Source organism: Rhinoraja longicauda, chromosome 29, assembly GCF_053455715.1.
Source record: "Rhinoraja longicauda isolate Sanriku21f chromosome 29, sRhiLon1.1, whole genome shotgun sequence".
NCBI classification, from domain to species: Eukaryota; Metazoa; Chordata; class Chondrichthyes; order Rajiformes; family Arhynchobatidae; genus Rhinoraja; species Rhinoraja longicauda.
The window spans coordinates 27,495,640-27,516,035 of record NC_135981.1 but is presented as its reverse complement, the minus strand read 5'-3'; positions in this window follow the sequence as shown (position 1 = coordinate 27,516,035).

Genomic DNA, 20,396 nt, shown 5'->3' with positions numbered 1-20,396 from the left:
AAAGCACCACATTGAGCAGAAAAGCTAAGTGCAGGGGGGATCTCCAGTGGCAGGTCAGGCACCATCTGAGGAGGGGGTGGACAGGCCACGCTTTGGCTCAGTTCCCTTCTTCAAGAGGCGCCCCGTCCACTCCCTCCGTTGGTTTAAGGTGAGGGGGGCAACATTTAACAGGAAAATAAGGGGTAACATTTCCACACAAAGGGTGGTGGGCGTATGGAACGAGCTGCCAGAGGAGGTAGTTGAGGCAGGGACTATTACAATGTTTAAGAAACAATTGGGCAGGTACATGGACAGAGGGGAACGGGCCAAATGCAGGCAATAGACAATAGACAATAGGTGCAGGAGGAGGCCATTCGGGCCTTCGATCCAGCACCGCCATTCAATGTGATCATGGCTGATCATTCTCAATCAGTACCCCGTTCCTGCTTTCTCCCCATACCCCCTGACTCCGCTATCCTTAAGAGCTCTATCTAGCTCTCTCTTGAATGCATTCAGAGAATTGGCCTCCACTGCCTTCTGAGGCAGAGAATTCCACAAATTCACAACTCTCTGACTGAAAAAGTTTTTCCTCATCTCAGTTCTAAATGGCCTACCCCTTATTCTTAAACTGTGACCCCTTGTTCTGGACTCCCCCAACATTGGGAACATGTTTCCTGCCTCTAACGTGTCCAACCCCTTAATAATCTTATATGTTTCGTGGGACTAGGCAGGTGGGACTAGTGTAGATGGGGCATGTTGGTCGGTGTGGGCAAGTTGGGGCAAAGGGCCTGTTTCCACACTGTATGACTCTATGACTATAAGCTGCTGACCCACCGAGTTCCTCCAACATTTTGTGTCTATCCTCCAGCACTTTGCTGTTTTGCTCAAGATTCTAGCAACTGTGGTCTCCAGGTAACTGTGTTATCATCGCGTTGAATTCTATTTAACAACTTCTGGCTGGAGAATCAAAAAATGTCTCTCTGTCTAGATCTCACAGCATCAGTCTTCTGGGATCAATCCTGACCTTGGGCGCTGTCTGTGTGGAGTTCACACGTTCTCCTGAAGACACAGAGATTCCAAAGGTTTCCAAAGGTTCTTTCCACATCCCAAAGATGGACTGGTCGGTAGGTAACTGGTCACCATAAATTAGTGTTGGTGAATGGCGGGAAAAATCAGAGTGGATTTGGTTAGCACGTGAGAGAGACTATATTGACAGGAAGTCAATGTGCGGGTGGGATTGATGAGGTTGGTGTGAGGGCTGGTATTGACATGATGGGCCGAATGGCAAGCTTTTTAGTTTAGCTTAGTTTAGAGATACAGCGCAGAAACAGGCCCGACTGCCCACCGAGTCCACACCGACCAGCAATCCCCGCACATTAACACTATCCCACACTAGGGAGAATGTTACGCTTATACCAAGCCAATTAATCCACAAACCTGTACGTCTTTGGAGTGTGGGAGGAAACCGAAGTCTTCGGAGAAAACCCATGTAGGTCACGGGGAGAACGTACAAGCCACATACACATCTAACCCGGGTCTCTGGCGCTGTGAGGCAGCAACTCTAATGTGATTATTGTTTTCTGACTCATTATTTGAAACTAATGGCAGTTCCATCTACAGCTGATTCCAGACAAAGCAAATCCAAATATTAAGCAAGGAAAAGATTGACGTTTGAAAACATCCCAGTACAACTTGAAATAAATGCTGCCTAGATTATAAAGTATTAGCTATAGAGGTTGAACAAACTTGGATTGTTTTCTGTGGGGTGTCACAGACCTGATAGAAGTATAAAACTATCCAAGCCATAGATAGGGTAGACAGTCAGAACCTTCTTCCCAGAGTGAAAATGTCAAAGGCCAGAGGGCGTAGCTTTAAGGAAAGAGGGACCTCCCAAACATCGATCACCCACTCACACACGATCTTTGTTTTCACCCTTTCTCATCCACTCCGTACACATCAGGGGAAATTCACAGAGGTCATTTCACCTACAAACCCACACGACTTTTGGATGTGGGAGGAAACCAGAGCACCCGGAGGAAACCCACGCAGTCACAGGGAGAAGGTGTAAACTCCACGCAGTTAGCACCCGAGGTCAGGATCAGACTATTGTGCCTAGCACAAAATGTTGGAGTAACTCAGCAGCATCTAGGAGAGAGGGAATGGATAAGGCCCTTCTTCAGACTGACCATTGTGTCGCTCCTTAAATCAGCACATTTTAGATATGCAGCTGAAATGCCCATGATGCAAGTGAGGGTCACTTGGCTATTTTCACCAGAGCCTGCAAGGGGAAGTAACATTGCTTTCTGCATTTACACCATATTCTGGAGCAACTCAGTGGGGCAGGCAGCATCTATGGAGAGAAGGAATTGGTGACGTTTCGGGTCGGGACCCTTCTTCAGACTCAATCCAAAACTCGACCCGAAACGTAGACAGGAGATCAACTGCTAATACAAATAGATTACAAAAAGGGTGGCATGGACATGATGGGCCGAAGGGCCTGTGCCCGTATTTCATGGCAATGAAATAAGATTGGGCCATCCTAATGCATCCTAATGCAGGCTTTACATGTCAGGAACAACACTGGCTGTAAATCAACAGTAATCAGTGGCCACTGTCACAAAGACCTGTGTAGGAAGGAACTGCAGATGCTGGTTTAAACTGAAGATAGACACAAAATGCTGGAGTAACTCAGCGGGTCAGGCAGCATCTCTGGAGAGAAGGAGTGGGTGACGTTTCGGGTCGAGACCCTTCTTCAGACTCCAGCATTTTGTGTCTACCTTCATCACAAAGACATGATTCCCTGTGACAAACAGGAACCCAGCACTGGTCTAATCAAGATTTATTTTAGCAGCCTGCTTTCTTTTAAGTTTCTCACTTCCTCAGCCAAGGTTTGCTTCACCCTTTGCCACTGCACTTGATTGGACACATCACCGTCGAGACTCCACGGGAGGAGCAAGACGTTCCATGCGATGACTGGAGGGAGGAGAAATAATTAGAAGTGTCTTCGCTGCTGGCGGTAGAATAAACGACACAGAGCGCAAGATCAATACCACAATGAAAACAAAATCCATCGGCACACAGAACGAGCAGGGGGGGAGTTCACCTTCTTGAATGAGCTGTGTCATTAGATAATAGACAATAGCTGCAGGAGGAGGCCATTCGGCCATTCGTGCCAGAACCGCCATTCAATGTGATCATGGCTGATCATTCTCAATCAGTACCCCGTTCCTGCCTTCTCCCCATACCCCCTGACTCCGCTATCCTTAAGAGCTCTATCTAGCTCTCTCTTGAATGCATTACTCTTTCCCTCTGCTGGACAAAGCTTCAGCTCCCCCCCCCCCCCACCCCCCCGGACCCCCCCACCCCCCTCTCCAGCAACAGTTCCTGCACCCAGGACCCACGGATCCAAGGTTTTATATCACAGATGGCCTGAGGTTATCCGATTTTTTTTATTTTTTTTTGACTTTGCTGAAATGTTGTTTCTGTTGCTGCGTTTTAACAAAAAAAAACAGCCTTTTTTTCCCCAGTTTGAACACACAGGGGCAGAGACCCCGGTTCGATCCCAACCTCGGTTGCTGTGTGTACAGAGTTTGTAGCTTGTCCCAGTGACCATGTGGGTTTTCTCCGGGTGCTCCAGTTTCCTCCCACATTCTAAAGACGTGCAGCTTTGTAGGTTAGTTGGCTTCTGTAAATTGTCTGTACGGTGTAGGAAAGGATTAATGTATGGGCGATTGTTGGTCGCGCGGACTCAGGAGGACCTGTTTCCGCGCTATATCTCTAAACTAAACTAAACTAAATGGCATAAATGGATACAAAAGTAGGCCATTCAGCCCCTCATGGCTGGCCCAACAATCAATAAGATCATGGCTGATCATTTATTTCAGTGTCACATCCTTGTACAAGCCCTATATTCACCCATTTGCTTGATATACAGACATTTATTGAGTTGTGTGTTGAGGGACGGGTTTGGGGGGCGGTGGGTGGGGAGAGGGGGTTGGGGTGTGATCACCCTGTGGATGGGGGTTATGGACATGGTGATCAGACTGGTGTAAACATGTGCACAGCCGGCAGAGCCGTTGCTTCACCGCCAGAGCCCCAGAAACCCAGGTTCAAACCTGACCTCGGGTGCTGTCTGTGTGGAGTTTGCACGTTCTCCATGTGTCAGTGTGAGTTTCCTTCGGGTGCTCCGGTTTCCTCCCACATCCCAAAGACGTGCGGATTTGTAGGTTAATTGGCCACTGTAAATTTCGCCTGGTGTGTAGGGAGTGGATGAGAAAGTGGGATAATCAAGAAACCAATGTGAAAGAGGGATCGATGGTCGACATGGACTCGGTGGGCCGAAGGGCCTGTCTCCATGCTTTATCTCTAAACTAAACTGAAACTAAAAAGACCTAACAACAGAGTCTCTACGGAATACATTTCTTCTCAATTCTGTTTTGAATGACTGACACCTAATTTCGAGGCTGTGATCCACGGATCTAACCACGAGAGACCAAGGCAACATTATCCCTGCATCTGTCAAGGCCCATTAGACTTTTCAAGATTTCAATGAAATCATCTGCTATTTTTCTGAGTACAGGAGAGCAGAGTTCAATCTACTTAATCTCTTCTCATGGGACAATCACCCTCTCCCGGATATCGACCCGGTCTACCTCTGACTGTAACTATCCAAAGGGAGGGAAATACTGGCTGTAGACTCCTGGTGCAGTCTCACCAATTCCCTCTATGATGGTTTAGCTGAGACCCTCAATCACAATCTGTTTTGAGTTTAGAGAGGGGCTCCCAAACTACCCCACTATTTGCTGAGGATGAGTCAGGGTCATCGAGTCATACAGCGTGGAAACTGGCCCTTCGGTCCAACTTGCCTACGCTGATCAACATGCCCCATCTACACTAGTCCCACCTGCCCGCGTTTGGCTCATATCCCTCTAAATCTGTCCTATCCTTGTACATGTCCAAATGTTTCTTAAATGCCGTGAAAACTACCTGCAAATCACAACTGCTTGGCTCCGACATCAAATGGAGGATTCCTAACTGATTAAAAGACAGAACCTTGAGGAGAAATCGCAGTGGAGCGGCAGGTAGTGTAGGAAAATAACTGCAGATGCTGGTACAAACCGAAGGTATCACAAAATGCTGAAGTAACTCAGCAGGTCAGGCAGCATCTAGGAGAGAGGGAATGGGTGACGTTTTGGGTCAAGACCCTTCTTCAGACTGATGACGTTTCGGGTCGAGACCCTTCTTCAGACTGATGTCAGGGGGGGCGGGACAAAGAAAGGATATAGGTGGAGACAGGAAGACAGTGGGAGAACTGGGAAGAGGGAGGGGGGAAAGAGAGAGACAGGAACTATCTAAAGTTGGAGATGTCAATGTTTATACCGCTGGGCTCCAAGCTGCCCAAGCGAAATTTGAGGTGCTGTTCCTCCAATTTCCATAGTGCCTCACTATGGCACTGGAGGAGGCCCATGACAGAAAGGTCAGACTGGGTAGTGGGAGGGGGAGTTGAAGTGCTCAGCCACCGGGAGATCAGGTTGGTTAAGGCAGACTGAGCGAACCTTTTTCCCAGGGTGGAGATGTCAAAGAGGAGAGGGCACAGCTTTAAGGTGTGAGGGAGAAAATTTAAAGATGTGTGAGGCCAGTTTTTTTACACACAGAACTGTGGTAGCCTCAAATGCACGGCATGGTGGTGGAGGCAGATATGGTGGTGGCATTGAAGGGGCTTTTAGATCGGCACGTGGATAGGCAGGGGATGGAGGGATATTGATTACGTGCAGGCAAAGTGCACTGCTGTGAGTGAGGGGGGAGGAACAATGGAGGACCCGGTGTGGAGTCTGCAAGAAACGAATCTCACTGTGCCTTGCCACATGTCACAAAGTATTCCATTCCATTCCATTCTATTCCACAGGAGGGTGTGAGCTATAGGGAGTGGTTGAGTAGGCTGGGTCTCTATTGATGAGGGGAGATCTTATAGAGGTGTACAAAATCATGAGAGGAATAGATCGGGTAGATGCACAGTCTCTTGCCCAGAGTAGGGGAATCGAGGACCAGAGGACATAGGTTCAAGTTGAAGTGGAAAAGATTTAATAGGAATCTGAGGGGTAACTTTTTCACACAAAGGGTGGTGGGTGCATGGAACAAGCTGCCAGAGGAGGTAGTTGAGGCTGGGACTATCCCAACGTTTAAGAAACAGTTAGACACATGGATAGGACAGGATTGGAGGGATATGGACCAAGCGCAGGCGGGTGGGACGAGTGTAGCTGGGACATGTTGGCTGGTGTGGGCAAGTTGGGCCGAGGGGCCTGTTTCCACACTCGATGACTGTACGGCACTGACCCAAAGGGCTGTTCCTGTGTTGTACTGTTGTACATTCAATGATATATCCTTCCTCATTGTGTTTCTTTCTGTAACACAAGCTCCTCGTCCAGAAATATGAATCTTCACAGAGTGTGTTAAAGTTTGATGATTGTCTGCCAATGTTGCTACACAAACATAAAGATGGTCTGGGCCATAATGGCATTGAAGTACATATGGATGGTTTACAGAAGAGCCCCAGTCCTTTTTGATTATTTTAGTGGGACCTGGTATTAGGATAATAAGTTCATAAGTTCTTGGAGCAAATTAGGCCATTAGGCCCATCAAATCTACTCCGCCATTCAATCATGGCTGATCTAACTTTCCCTCTCAACCCCACTCTCCTGCCTTCTCCCAAAAACCACTGACACCCTTAAGGGCCTGTCCCACTTTAGGCGATTTTAAGGCGACTGCTGGCGACTAGGCTGTCGCCGACAGTTCACCGTGTGTCGCGGGCATGATCGTGAGGAGTCTTCCAAGAATTGTAGTGGATCTCAGCGCGTTGCTGAGAAATTTCTCGGCGACAGCTGGCTTGTTGCCAGGTATCGTTGCTTATTGTGGGCGCTGTCGCATGCTGTCCCCAGGTTTGCTAGTTTCTCTTAGATGCATTGAGAAGCACATCTTCTTATTAAAATAAGTAAAGTCATTTCAAAATACCATAAAATGCTTGTGTTTAACCAAATTATTTCCCGTCAGGACACTTGACAGGTAGATTGGAGGCGACAGTTTGACGGTCAGGTAAGCGTGGGAATTTTCGCTATGTTTTTGGCCTCAGCCATTACATTTAAAGTGGGCTCCCAACCCAGATATGCAACCCAGAAACCAGATATGCATCTCCCGTACATTTTCAAAGAATGCCAACACACTTTTCACAAAAACCCACTTAACCACTTTTTAAATTATTTTTTTAAATAATGCCATTAGTAAACTGGAAGTCAATCCAGTTTATGCCTTGTTACAGTGAAGCTTGGTTTTCAAGTAACCCGGGCAAAATGTTATAGTTCAAAACTCTCAAGTAGTTACCAACTTGTCAGTGATTTCAGCGAAAATTAGGACGCCGGAGAAGCATTGACAGCGTGGGAATTTCGCGATGTTTCAGAAGACGCTGTAATCTCCACCTGACTCGGCATTGTCCTGGTCATTGTCGTCAGGTAAAAGAAAAGTTTGGCGATCTGCTACGACTTTGACAGTCGCCGGCAGTCGCCTTAAAATTGCCTAAGTGGGACAGGCTCTTTACTCCCCCACCAAACACGTACAGGTTTGTAGGTTAATTTGCAAATAATCAATACACACAGGAAACAACGAATTTGATCTGAAACATATGAGATTATGAAAAACACCTTCATGTTAAAACTGACATGCTGTATTGGGTTCAAAACTAGTTATATTCTCTGGAAACAATTAGCTCCTGGGTTGAAAGCAGCATGCAAGAGCAATCAAGGCTGGCCTGGCCTAATGGGGCCGCAAATTCTTCCTTTTCAGATACTTACCCAGTTCAAATTTGAATGCTACGATCCAATCCAATCTGCTCAAATATGCTCCTGTTACTACCTGAAGAAGGTAGTGGGTACATTAGAAAGAGCTGCCAGACGAGGTTCGGCCCACTCCAGCATCTTCTACCTTGTGAAGTCTAATGCAAAGTATTCGTTCACTATCTCAGCAACTCCCTTTGTCTCCATGAGTCCTTTCTTGGCCTCTGATCACCTCCACTTAGTTATTACAATCCTTTACCTGTTCACATACTTAAAGAACATTTTTAAATTTTCTTTTAGGTTAGTTGCTAGACTTTCCTCGTGTTCTCTCCCCGCCTCTCTAATTTTCTTCCTTCCTTCCACTGGACTTTCAGTAATCCATCTGGTTTCTCGTCTGCCTCCTGTCCTTATTTTCTGCACCATTTTAGAAATATAAAAACACAAAAATAGGTGCAGGAGCTTCGAGCCAGCAGCGCCATTCAATGTGATCATGGCTGATCAACCAAAATCAGTACCCCGTTCCTGCTTTCTCCCCATATCCCTTGATTCCGTTAGGCCTAAGAGCTATATCTAACTTTTGTTCTCTTTTATCATTCTGGAAGCTCTAATTTGTCTCTCTCTCTCCCCTTCTCCTTTATGCGAACCTAGGGCGCACGGTGGCGCAGAGGTAGAGTTGCTGCCTTACAGCGAATGAAGCGCCGGAGACTCAAGTTCGACCCTGACTATGGGCGCCGTCTGTACGGAGTTTGTACGTTCTCCCCGTGACCTGCGTGCGTTTTTTCCGAGATCTTCGGTTTCCTCCCACACTCCAAAGACGTGCAGGTATGTAGGTTAATTGACTGGGTAAATGTAAAAAAATTGTCCCTAGTGTGTGTAGGATAGTGTTAATGTGCGGGGATCGCTGGGCGTCGCGGACTCGGTGGGCCGAAGGGCCTGTTTCCGCGCTGTATCTCTAAAATAAAATAAAAATTAAATTTAAAAATAAATAAAAATAAATAGATGGTAGCTGAAACGACGACATCTTAAGAATTTCATGTTATTCCAATTTAGCCTCCCTGCTTTGATTACAGTTTACTCAGGTCAAATCTGTTCTCAAGAGTCAAGAAAGTCAAGAGTTTCATTGTTATACAATCTGAAAACACATTACTCAATAAAAAATATTATAAACAAACAGAAAGAGTTCCAGAAAATTGAAAAAAGAAACAATATGGTGCAAAAAGAAAACAAAGATCAAAGTCCCTCATGAAAACCGAATCAGTTCGTAGTTTGGAGTTTAGTTGTTCATGGTGTTCAATAGCCTGATGGTTGTTGGGAAGAGGCTGTTCCTGAACCTGGAGGTTACAATTAAACCTTGGAATATTCAAGGTGTTGGAAGGAACTGCAGATGCTGGTTTAAACCGAAGATAGACACAAAATGCTGGAGTAACTCAGTGAGATAGGCAGCATCTCTGGATGGAAGGAATGGGTGACATTTCGGGTCGAGACCCTCCATCAGTCTCCATCAGGCTGAAGAAGAGTCTCGACCCGAAACGTCCTTCTCTCCAGAGATGCTGCCTGTCCAGCTGAGTTACTCCAGCATTTTGTGTCTATTCACTGGAGTTTAGATGAGAGGGGATCTTACAGAGACATATAAAATTATAAAAGCTAGATGCAGGAAAAATGTTCCCAATGTTGGGGGAGTCCAGAACCAAGGGCCACAGTCTAAGAATAAAAGGGAGGCCATTTAAAACTGAGGTGAGAAGAAACCTTTTCACCCAGAGAGTTGTGAATTTGTGGAATTCTCTGCCACAGAAGGCAGTGGAGGCCAATTCACTGGATGAATTTAAAAGAGAGTTAGATAGAGGTCCAGGGGCTAGTGGAATCAAGGGATATGGAGAGAAGGCAGACACAGGTTACTGATTGTGGATGATCAGCTATGATCACAATGAATGGCGGTGCTGGCTCGAAGGGCCAAATGGCCACTTCCTGCACCTATTTTCTATGTTTCTGTGTGTCTATCTTGGAATATTCAATATCCTCTTCTTTTGCTTTTGTAAATGTAATGATTTATGATTGCTATTTATTTGATGTTCCCCCGGTGATGTATGATCCTCTTGGCTTGGTTCAATTTGCCAGCACCAAGTCCAGCAGCACAACTGAGGGGCCTGTCCTATGCTGTACTGTTCAATGCTCTATGCTCTATGTTCTAAATGCACACAGGCATTTATGGAGGCAGAACAATCAAGAACCAGAGGACATTGGCTCTGGTTTAAGGTGAGAGGTTTAAGGTGAGAGGGGAATGTGAGTATTTGTGAGTATGTGTATATTTTCACACACTGAACTGTTTTTCTCTCTCATTTATCATATTGTTTACAGTGCTCTCTATGTTCCCATATTCTGTTGTGCTGCTGCAAATAAGAATGTCATTGTTCGATATGGGACATATGACAATAAAACACTCTTGACTCTTGATTCTCTCTTTTCCATCCAGGAATATTTGGATCCCATTCCTGGCATTTTTGTTTAGGCAGGCCTCTATTATTACCATGACATCCTAATCCGGCAGGAGATAAGAGGTGGGTGAAAATAGACTGTGTTATTCTGGAAATAGGCAGCCTTGATGGTGAAGTGGATAAGGGTTTGGTATCTCAGCTCGAGGTCAGATAAGACGTCAAGATTACGAACCCGTCTGATTCAGCTGGAGACCATGGTGGGAAGGAACAAAAAGCTAATCTCCAAAGTGGAAAGATAAAAATCAGTGCTCAAAGAGTCAAACTGCAATCTGATTCTCGGCATGGAACAATTCCCACAATTGGAACGTTCTTAGTGTTAAAAACAAAATGTGTGCACTGGCATTTGGCTGAAGTCGTGCTTCTTACACCCAGTAGCTGTCTTCAAACCACACCCAAATACATTGTTGGTGTCGGTTTAAACAGAGGGCACACAACAAACAGAGTGACCCAAGGGTCCAGCAGCAAGTGAGCAGAGGTCAATGGGGGTTTGGGGAGGTAATCAAAATATAGCTGCACTGTGCTGCTATTATTTTCTTTCAATTCATTGTAGTGAGTGATCAAGCAACTAGCGTCTGAATAATAATGCAGTGGGCGATCGTCGAGTTTAACTCTTACCATGTACAAATGTGTAATAGTTTCCATGCTGTGTAAAGGGCAGCAAGAGTAGTGTTGCTGCCTTACAGCGCCGGAGACCCAGGTTCAATCCTGACTACGGGTGCTGTCTGTGTGGAGTTGGTACATTCTCCCGCGTGGGTTTTCTCCGGGTGCTCCGGTTTCCTCCCGCGCTCCAAAGACGTGCGGGGTTGCAGGTTAATTGGCTTCGGTGAAGATTGTAAAGTGTCCCTAATGTGTAGGATAGTGTTAGTGTGCGGGGGTCACGGGTCAGAGCGGACTCGGTGGGCCAGTCGGCCTGAAAATATGTCACAAGAATATATGTGAAATATGAAAAGTCATTATTTCCCCTTCTGAAAACAAGACAGTGGGTGAATTATGCGGCTAAACTACTCCGCTTTGACCGCGATCCCCAACTCCAAAAGAAGTTTGAATTGAACTAGTCCCTCGATGGTCTGCTCCATTTCCCACAGGGAACTGGTCATTAGGATCTCTCAAGGCAGCCAGAGCCAGGATCAACCATCTCAGTGAACAGACCAGAGGTTTTAATCAGGGCAAAGGACTGTCACTTTGGCCAGCAATTCAATCCTTGCGGCCGGTACGAATTCTACGAAGTCCTGGCCACAGTTAAATATCTGTGAGGCCGACACGGTGGCGCAGCAGTAGAGTTGCTGCCTCACAGCGCCTGAAACCCGGGTTCCATTCTGACTATGGGTGCTGTCTGTACGGAGTTTGTACCTTCTCCCCGTGAACTGCGTGGGTTTTCTCCGGGGTCTCCGGTTTCCTCCCACACTCCAAAGACTTTAGATTTAGATTTAGAGATACAGCGCAGAAACAGGCCCTTCGGCCCACCGGGTCCGCACCGCCCAGCGATCCCCGCACATTAACACTATCCTACTCACACAAGGGACAATTTTTACATTTGCCCAGCCAATGAACCTGCAACTCACCTGTATGTCTTTGGAGTGTGGGAGGAAACCGAAGATCTCGGAGAAAACCCACGCAGGTCACGGGGAGAACGTGCAAACTCCGTACAGACGGCGCCCGTGGTCAGGATCGAACCTGAGTCTCCGGCGCTGCATTTGCTGTAAGGCAGCAACTCTACCGCTGCGCCACCGTGCCGACGTACAGGTTTGTAGGTTAATTGGCTTGGAAAAATTGTAAACTGTCCCTAGTGTGTGTAGGATAGCATTAATGTGCGGGGATCGCTGGTCGGCAGGGACTTCATGGGCCGAAGGGCCTGTTTCCGTGCTGTATCTCTAAACTAAACTGAAATATCAAAGAGCCTCTTGAATTTCCTGGATGGCCAATTCGTTCTTTCTTCTCGAAGCATCAGGAAGCTGCCAAATAACAGCAGCGCTTGGAGTGTGAAGTAATATTGGTGGAGTTGGAAAAACAAGAACATCCCAAGAGTCATGAGCCAATGTTCTCCAGCAAGAACATTGCATCCACAAGAAGGTTGATCCCAGGTTTGGATATGACCTGCAGCGGGTCGGAATGGTGGAGGACACCAACCGCCTCGCTAGGCCTAGGCCAGGCCGGCCCTGCAACACCACCAGAACAACCAGCCTTCACGGTCAGGTTAAGAACTCTGTACCTACAACCACTGGGACATGAACATGTCGCCAAGCCTGGTGGCTCTTGTATACTGTCTCAGTGTACTCATCTTATACACTTGTAATGTATCTAAGATGTTGTAGTGAGTCCAAACCGGGTGATGTTGCCAATAGAGTTTATTCTGCAGTTGAAACCCGTGACAAACCGCAACACACTTAGTTCAGGACACACATTTACTAACTACCTAATCTTGAGAGTTTGGCGCCAGCCTGACGAATTCCCCGCGCTCCCGCACCTCGTGACCCGTGAGCCAATCCGAGGGTTCGAGACCCCCTGGCCAATCCGTATGTCCCTACAATGTGCTTATATATAGTAATACTTGTACTGAACTGCATATAAGAAAAAATGTCACTCTATCTCGGTACGTGTGACAATAAAGCACCAGAGACCCATTGACACAGTGAACCATTGAGCCATTGCTTGAGCTGCTGATCTTGGCCGGCTGATTCACCACACTGCCAGTCCTCATCACCGGGGCCAGAAGGTCTCATGTGCCGAGCACACTTGGTCTGGAAAGTCCAGCATGAGCGCTGTAAACTTGCCAAGACTACAGCCAAGGAAGCCAACAACTCTACTCCCTCAGTAGATGAAATAGGTCAGTGCAGAAGATCACGTGCGGAGTAGATAGGGTAAATACACAAAGTCTTTTACCCAACGAAGGGGAATCAAGAACCTGAGGACTTGGGTTTACGTCTTGTGCACTGAGGACTTGGAGACTTACGGTTCCAAAGACGTACAGGTTTGTAGGTTAATTGACTGGGTAAATGTAAAAATTGTCCCTAGTGTGTGTAGGATAGTGTTAATGTGCGGGGATCGCTGGGCGGCGCGGACTCGGTGGGTCGAAGGGCCTGTTTCTGCGCTGTATCTCTAAATTAAAAAATACTAAGCAGGCTTGCAGTTTCTCTCACACACAGTGAGAGACAAGATTTAATAGGAAGCTGAGGGGCAACTTTTACACACAGAGAGTGATGGTTAATGGAACGAGCTGCCTGAGGTGTTTGAGGCAGGTTCTATAACAACATTTAAAAGTGATTTGGACAGGTACATGGATAGGAAAAGTTTAGAGGGATCTGTGCCAATCGCGGGCAGGTGGGACGAGTATAGACACCACATCTTAGTCGGTTATGGCCTAGTCGGGCCAAAGGGTCTGTATCCATGATATATTACTCCATTACTCTATAAATCTATGACTCTAAATTTTGCATGTCTTCAACGAACCTTACCAACATGTACCAACACGAACCCCCCTCCCCCCCCCCCCGTCGCAACAAGGACAGAGTCCCCCTTGTCCTCACCTTCCACCCCATCAGCCATCGCATACAACACATAATCCTCCAACATTGTTGCCACCTCCAATGGGATCCCACTACTAGCCACATCTTCCCATCTCCATCCCTTTCTGCAGAGACCGTTCCCTCAGCAACTCCCTGGTCCACTCGTCCCTTCCCACCCCAACCACCCCCTCCCCGGGCACTTTCCCCTGCAACCGCAGGAGATGCAACGCCTGTCCCTTTACCTCCCCACTCGACTCCATCCAAGGACCCAACAGTCATTTCAGGTGAGGCAGAGGTTCATTTGCACCTCCTCCAACCTCATCTATTGTATCTGCTGTTCCAGGTGTCAACTTCTGTACATCGGTGAGACCAAGCGCAGGCTCAGCGATCGTTTCGCTGAACACCTCCGCTCAGTCCACCTGAACCTACCTGATCTCCTGGTTGCTCAGCACATTAACCCCCCTCCCATTCCCATTTCTGTCCTGAGCCTCCTCCATTGTCAGAGTGAGGCCGAGCGTGCATTGGAGGAACAGCACCTCATATTTCACTTGGGTAGATTACACCCCAGCGGTATGAACATTGACTTCTCTAACTTCAAATAGCCCTTGCTTTCTTTCTCTCTCCATCCCCTCCCCTTCCCAGTTCTCCCACCAGTCATTCTATCTCTTTCCCACCCACTCCCCTGACATTGGTCTGAAGAAGGGTCTTGACCCGAAACGTCACCCATTCCTTCTCTCCAAAGCTGCTGCCTGTCCCGCTGAGTTACTCCAGCATTTTGTGTCTACCTACACTTCCAGTCTGCTTGCAGATCCAAGGTTGGCCCCATTAACCATGCCAGAAACCACAAAGGTCAAACAGTCATAAAGTCACGTAGCTGTCGATGGATACGACCCTTCGTGGGTGTGTCAATGAACCCACCAGCGCTTACACTGCCAGCTTACCTGACCCAGCCCCAGAAGAGCCAACACTTCCCTCATCAGCACCATCTCAAACCCACAAAACCAACATGGAAGCATGTCATCCACGATCAGGGGCTGACTAACACCAAGAGACGCATGCCTGTGTGTGTAACTGTGTGTGTGTGTGTGTGTGTGTGTGTATGTGGCTGTGTATATGTGGGTGTATTTGTGTTTGTGCCTTTGTGTGTGTATCTGTGTGTGTATCTGTGTGTGTATCTGTGTGTGTATCTGTGTGTGTATCTGTGTGTGTATCTGTGTGTGTATCTGTGTGTGTGCATGTGCATATGTCCGTGTATGTGTGTATGTATATATGTGCATGTGTATATGTTTATGTATATGGGTGTCAGTGTGTGTGTGTGTGTGTCCGTCCGTCCATGTGTCCATGTGTATGTGTGTGTGTGTGTGTGTGTGTGTGTGTGTGTGTGTGTGTGTGTGTGTGTGTGTGTGTGTGTGTGTGTGTGTGTGTGTGTGTGTGTGTGTGTGTGTGTGTGTGTATGTGTGTGTACGTATGTGCGTATGTATATATGCATATTTATATGGGGCTGTGTGTGCCATGTGTATCTGTCCCTGTGTGCATGTGTGTTAGTGTGTGTGTGTATGGGTATGCCTGTGTGTATATGTGTGTGCATGTGTGCATGTTTATATGTGTGTGCATATGCATGTCTGTGTGTGTGTGTGTGTGTGTTTATGTGTGTGTGTGTGTGTGTGTTTCTGCATTTCTATGTGTTTGTGTGTGTGTGTGTGTGTCCATGTGTGTGTGTATCTGTTTGTGTGTGTGTGTGTATGTATGTGCGTATGCACATGCATGTGTGCATGGGTGTGCATGGGTGTGCCTGTGTGTGTATGTATGTGCATGTGTGTGTGTGTGTGTGTGTGTGTATGTGTGTTTACATGTGTATGTGTGTTTACGTGTGTGTGTGTGTTATTGTGCGTTTCTGCATTTCTATGTGTGTGTGTGTGTGAGTGTGTGTATGTGTGTGTGTGTGTGTGTGCGTATGTCCATGTGTGTGTGTGTGTGTGTGTTAACATGTGAATGTGTGTTTACGTGTGTGTGTGTGTTTGAGTGTTTCTGCATTTCTGTGTGTGTGTGTGTGTGCATGTGTGTGTGTATGTGTGTGTGTGTGTGGGTGCGCATGTGTGTGCGCGTGTGTGTGCGCGTGTGCGTGTGTGTGTGTGTATGTGTGCGTGTGTGCGCGTGTGTGTGCGCGTGTGTGTGTGTGTGTGTGTGTGTGCTGGCACGTGATGGAGAAAATGAGCGGTTGCCTTGCATTCCGCTCCTCGACGACTGGCTGAGTTGATGTGCTTGTTATTGTGGACAAATGCATGATTGGTGGGCTGTATTTAACACAGTCAGATAATGAGTTGGATGTAATTACACCAAAACTGGGATTCACAATTAAAAGAATCATTTGGTTGCAAGCAGGAAACATGCAGTGACATTGCTGTGGACTCTCGCCAGAGTTTTTAACTATTTCAACTGATGCTGAGATCATGAAAAACATGATTTTAAAAAACCTGGCCTGAGTTTCACTGATGGGAGGGAATGATAACAGACTTTGTAGTGGGGTCACATGCTGTGCTGGAAAATGAGCTGCAAAAGATTGAACAATACACTCACCCTGAGGTGTTTAAAGAGAAACCTCATCCTTGCAGCAGCCAGGGCCATCGTTAGACAATGGACACAGATCAGCAGTTTATTGCTTAGGTAGAAGATAATTAACACATTTGTTCAAGGGGCCTGATGCAGAAACCCTGCTGGAAGCCCTGGGACAGAATCACACCAGTCACTGCAGCCCCATGTAATTCCCGCACCACCTCCCGAGTCCCCACAGGACTGCAGTAAAAGCTTTCCAGGAAATATGAGATGGGTTTAAAAACTCACTGGGTTGTTTAAAGAGGCCTATGGGCAAAGTGGAGGGAACAGAAAGGAATCAGGAATGCTGGAATGTTTAAAGGATAGCGGGGGAAGTTCTGGAAGCATTGGTGAGGACAGAGGGTTAATATCCAGCCTGGAGACTTTCAACAGAGCTGGTTTGGCAATAGTACAGATTTGACAACTCGCATTGCACGGAGTCTTTAATGTACGAAAAGGTCCCAAGGTTGCTGCAATTCTGGCAAGGATTAGTTTTCGCTGAGTCTACAATAACCGATAGGCTCCTTTAGAAAGTTAAAATGCCTTCGGGCTCTTTTCTATTGGCCTTTTAAAAGGGATTCAGAGAGGCAGGCATCTGGGAGCTGGTGTTTGCGCTGTTGAATCCCATTCTCGGAGACCCACAGCAGACTTGTGGAGCCAGTTTTGCTCAAGTCCACACTTCTGCCACAGGTCTGTGGGAATTGGAATTAACAGCACAGTTCTGAAGGCCCAAGCACTGGCACCAATCTCCTGGAACTGGACACAAGGAGCAACATAAATGAGGATTTAAACTTCCCACCCTACAATTTCCCTCCAATTTAGTCTAGTTTAGTTTAGTGATGCAGCATGGAAACAGACTCTTCGGCCCACCAACTCCGTGCCGACCAGCGCTCCCCAAACAACCAGTTCGCAAATTCATAAGATGTAGGAGCAGAATTAGGCCATTCAGCCCATCAAGTCTACTCCGCCATTTAATCGTGGCTGATCTGTCTTCCCCCTTCAACCCCATTCTCCTGCCTTCTCCCCATAACCCCTGACACCCGCACTAATCAAGAATCTATCAATGTCCACCTTAAAAATATCCATTGGCTTGGCCTCCACAGCCTTCTGTGGCAATGAATTCCACAGATTCTCCAACCTCTGACTAAAGAAATTCCTCCTCATCTCCTTTCTAAAGATATGTCCCTTTATTCTGAGGCTGTGGCCTCTGGTCCTAGACTCTCCCATGAGTGGAAATAGTATTATCCCACACACGAGGGACAATTTGCAGAAGCCAATTAAACTACAAACCCGCACCTCTTCGAAATGTGGGACGAAACCGGAGCACCCGGAGAAAACCCATGCAGTCACGGGGAGACGTTAAAACTCTGTACAGACAGCACCTGTAGTCAGGATCGAATGTGAGGCAGCAAATCCCCTGCTGCGCCATTGTGCCGCCTTAATTATTATTACCTTTTCTGGGAAAAATGAAACCAAAAGGCAAATCTTTCTTCCTGTCCAGTGGCAACAAATTGTGGGAAATTGCAAAGGTTCATTTACTGGTTCAGTGATCGGATTTCTGAGCCATTGATCATTTGACAAATTATGTCCACAAGCCCATCTTGTTTGCCTTGGACACACTGAATGAATAAAACTGTAAGAGAAAGTGGAGGAGAAAGAAAAAGCGTTTATGATTTTTTTTAAATGAAGATTCTGACAAGGAAATATTGAAGGTCTCACCTGACCTAGTCCATTGACATTATTATTTCCAATGTAGACACAAAATGCTGGAGTAACTCAGCGGGTCAGGCAGCATCTCGGGAGAGAAGGAATGGGTGACGTTTTGGGTCGAGACCCTTCTTCTACCTTCGATTTTAACCAGCATCTGCAGTTTTTTTTCCGATTTACTATTTCCAATAACAATTGGTTGAATACTAAAGTTTGAGTCTGAAGAAGGGTCTCAACCCCAAATGTCACCCATCCCTTCTCTCCAGAGATGCTGCCTGACCCGCTGAGTTACTCTGGCATTTTGTGTCTATCTTTGGTTGGATACTAAACATTGATGCTTGAGTGTGATTTTTGTTGAGAAGTGAAAAAATTTCAATTTCACCACATGCCAATGAAAACCAAATACAAACCTGGAACTGAACCAAATGTACAAGCCCAAAAAGTTCAATCTGATGAATCCTCGAGTTCAGTGTGACCCTTGGCCCAGGCAAAACATCAGGCAGTAATCTCACAAACAGTCTGGTGTTTTGCTTGGCCTTCTTGCTTCTCTGGTTTCAGCTGACAAGGAGATGCCCATTCTGCAAGGCAAGATGAATGATGTGAGCTTCCCCCTCCCCTGTGATCAGAGACTTCCCTCGGGTTAAATAATGATGACATTCATTGTGTGTTTTGCAGCAGATTAAACTATCAGCCCTGAGCATGCACCAGATCCCCAGTCAAGCACAACAGACATATACAAACAGATAAACATCATCAATTTACAAGATAGAAGGTCCTGCTGCCCTCATTATCTCATCCTTCCAGACCACCATCAAGCTTCCATTTTCTTTCGTCCAGTTTTTCTCACCACTCATCTTTTTGCAACTTTCACACATGTTACGCTGACCGCAGAATACCTGGCACGTTTGAGGTAGGATGCTGGCTTCACCTGCACACTGCAACTGTGGAAAACTTTGGGGAAAGAGTCCTGGAAGTAACAGAGTTTCCACAAGTACAGAAAGGTGAGGAAAGGAACTGCAGATGCTGGTTTACACCAAAGATAGACACAAAGTGCTGGAGTAACTCAGCCGGTCAGGCAGCATCTCTGGAGAAAAAGGATGAGTGACGTTTCGGGTTGAGACCCTTCTTCAGGATGGGCTCCACCCTCCCTTGGCCACCTGTTGCCGGCTCTGCTTTGTTCTTGTCTTTTCTTACCTCCAGTTCCCTCCTCTCTATTTTCAGTCTGAAGAAGGGTCCCTACCCAACATGTTACCCATCCTTTTTCCCCAGAGACACTGAGTTTATTCCAGCAATTTGTGTCTATCTGTCTACCGTCAGCCTGCAGAAGGGTCCCCACACAAAAAGTCGCCTCCAAAGATGCTGCCTGATCAGCTGGGTTACTCCAGCATGCATTCTCAACACTGCCTACTAACAGAGAGTAGACACAAGGAACTGCAGATGCTGGCTTACAAGAAAAGACACAAAATGCTGGAGTAACCCAGCTGGTCAGGCAGCATCTCTGGAGGATACGGATATTTGTAATAAATATATATATTGACCGTTGTCATATTGCAGCTTGTGGGGACTTACTGGAACATAGAACTGTACAGCACAAGAAAAGGCCCTTCGGCCCACAACGTCTGAGCCCAGATCATTTCTTATCTGCCTGCACATAATCCATGTCCCTCCATTCCCTACATATCCATGTGCCTATCCAAAAGTCTCTTAAATGCCACTATCGTATCTGCCTTCACCAGTCTGACAGTTCATTCCAAGTACTCAATCCCCTTTGTGTAAAAAGCTTGCCCTGAACATCTCCTTGAAGCTTTGCCCTTCTCACCTTTAAGCTGTGCCCTATGGTGTTTGATTAGCTTCAATATTGGCTGGGACATGATGGAGGAACTATCCCTTTGTTTTACAAACTCTACCCGTGGGATTCCCCACCAACCGCGGCACGGTGGCGCAGCGGTAGAGTTGCTGCTTTACAGCGAATGCAGCGCCGGAGACTCAGGTACGATCCTGACTACGGGCGCTGCACTGTAAGGAGTTTGTACGTTCTCCCCGTGACCTGCGTGGGTTTTCTCCGAGATCTTCGGTTTCCTCCCACACTCCAAAGACGTACAGATATGTAGGTTAATTGACTGGGTAAATGTAAAAATTGTCCCTAGTGGGTGTAGGATTAGTGTGCGGGGATCGCTGGGCGGCGCGGACTTGGTGGGCCGAAAAGGCCTGTTTCCGCGCTGGAAATATGAAATGAAATGAAAAATGAAATCCCCAGTTTAACACACGTTTCAAACATGCCACTACCAATGGTGCTGCTC